The following is a 2,207-nucleotide window of genomic DNA, read 5'->3' as shown; positions in this document are numbered from 1 at the left end:
GATCGTCCGGTTTCGGAGAGTCCTGTTTGTGATGCCGTCGGGACCAGGGGCAGACTTGCTATTAAGCTCATGTAGCGCCCTCCTAACTTCTTCCGTGCTGATGTCTGCATCCAGGTCGGAGTTGGGTGGCCCAAGGTAGTCTGCGTAGGCGACCGATGTCTCTTGCCGGGGACCAACGGGGAGGTACTTCTCCACCAGGCTGTTCAGGACTTCCTCAGTGGTCTTGACTCGTGTGGCTGTATGCAGAAGCTTTGCCATCACATGCTGCTGGTTGGACCTTGTGTTGGTGTCGTCCAGAAGATGCTTTAAAAGATTACAGTTTCGACCGTTCAGCATTTGACCATCAACCGAGTTGCACACCTCGTCCCATTGTTGCTTTGAGAGGGTGTGGCAGTACTCCTCGATGGTTCTGTTGAGTTCAGCAATCTTTTTGCGTAGTCTACGATTTAGCCTTTGGCCCTTCCATCGATTGAGGAGTGACTGCTTAGCCTCTACTAGATAGGCAAGGCGACTATCCATCTTTTCCACGGGAAGGTCCGTGCATATGTTGTGAGTGTTACTCTTGATATCTTCCCTGATCTGGTCCATCCACTGCTCCAGGCTCAGTCTAGTGGTTGGAGGTGGGCGCTCATTCCTTATCTTGCGGAACTTGTCCCAATCCGTGAAGAAGAACTCCTTCTGCCTCTTGGGGGTTGTCGGAAAGTGTGTAGCAAGGATATAATGATCGCTGCCAAGATCAACAGCAGTATTAGTCCATTGCGCCTTAGACAAATTCTTGACGAACGTTAAATCCGGAGTCGAGTCCCTGCAGGAAGATGTTCCCCATCTGGTCGGAAAAGACTTGTCAGTGACGAGCGTAAGGTCCAAGTCTGTAGCATTCTGCCATAACTCCTTTCCCTTGACCGTGTTGTACATGTAGCCCCACGTGTAGTGCGGGGCATTGAAGTCTCCGGCTATCACCAAAGGATTAGTTCCTGCGAGGCTGATTGCCTTCCTTAGAAGTGCTTTGAAACGCTGGCGAAGGTCATTGGGGCTACTATACACGTTAAGAATGAAAACGCTGTGGCGTCTCAATTGGCCTGGTAAGATTTCTATCATCACATGCTCCGCCTTACAGGTGGCCATTCCGAGGTCGTGAATGATGTACGTGAGCTTACGACTTACAAGGGTGCATACACCTCTCCCCCCACTTGGACCGATAATCGATTGATGTCCCGATAAATTCACTTCAGCAGACAGGGTCTCTTGAATCAGGATTACATGCGGTTTTTCGGGATTGCTGCGAATGCACTGCTGCAGAGGCGCTTTCTTTTTAAGAAAGCCCCTGCAGTTCCATTGCCAAATGCGAAAAAAATCATTTGAGACCGCCGTCTTGTTGCTCTCTACCTTTGCCCCCATTTTCTGCGGATGGATTGTCGCTAGTTATAGGGGGCCCAATGGTAATATGTGGTACGACATTGACACTAGGACCAGAGATTGGCAACATCACGTTCTCTAGGAAACATTCTAATTTCGATACCCGTTTGTTCATACTTTGAGCTTGAAAGGCCATCTCACTTTGTATTTGGGAGACCTTCTCCGCCAGTTGCCTTACACTGTCGCTGAGCGCTGAAAACATTTCGCCAATTTCTGACTTTACGCGTCCCGGAAGACTATCCTGCTCATGAACCACTGCTCGTTTCTTAGAGGGTCTCGCCTCATAATGTTCGCCCTCCGCTATGGGCACCTCCATAGGTTGGGGTGTTTCCAACGGAGCGGACGCAGGCGGAGGACGCGTTCCTCTCGCGTGTTTGATCTCCGCGATTTCGGACGTAAGCTTTTTAATAACTTCCCTCATATTAGCATTCTCGCGTTCAAGTTGTGCTATTTTATGCGCGCTTCCTGTCGCATGCTCTGAGGATGCCCCCGACCTCACCTCTGCTGGTCGTCCACGGATAATATCAGCCCAGGTGGTCGCTCCCGCCGATCCAGGAACCGCTCCAGTCTGGTTCCCTCTGGGTCTGGAACTGGACCTGGTGCGGCTGTCAGGCCTAATGCGGCTTCCGGAATTGATACGGATTCTCGTCCCTCTGGACGCTGTCCGTCCTCTGGATCTGGAGCGCCCCCGGGATATGGAGCGTCCCCGGGATCTGGATCGCCCTCTGGATCGGGAACGGCCTCGGGTGCCGGATGGGGCCGATGAGTCCAGTTCTTGAGAGCGTGGGTGC

Source organism: Dermacentor silvarum, chromosome 8 (genome assembly GCF_013339745.2).
Source record: "Dermacentor silvarum isolate Dsil-2018 chromosome 8, BIME_Dsil_1.4, whole genome shotgun sequence".
In the NCBI taxonomy this organism is placed as follows: domain Eukaryota; kingdom Metazoa; phylum Arthropoda; class Arachnida; order Ixodida; family Ixodidae; genus Dermacentor; species Dermacentor silvarum.
The sequence above is the reverse complement of the archived record's forward strand: the minus strand, read 5'-3'. Positions refer to the sequence as shown.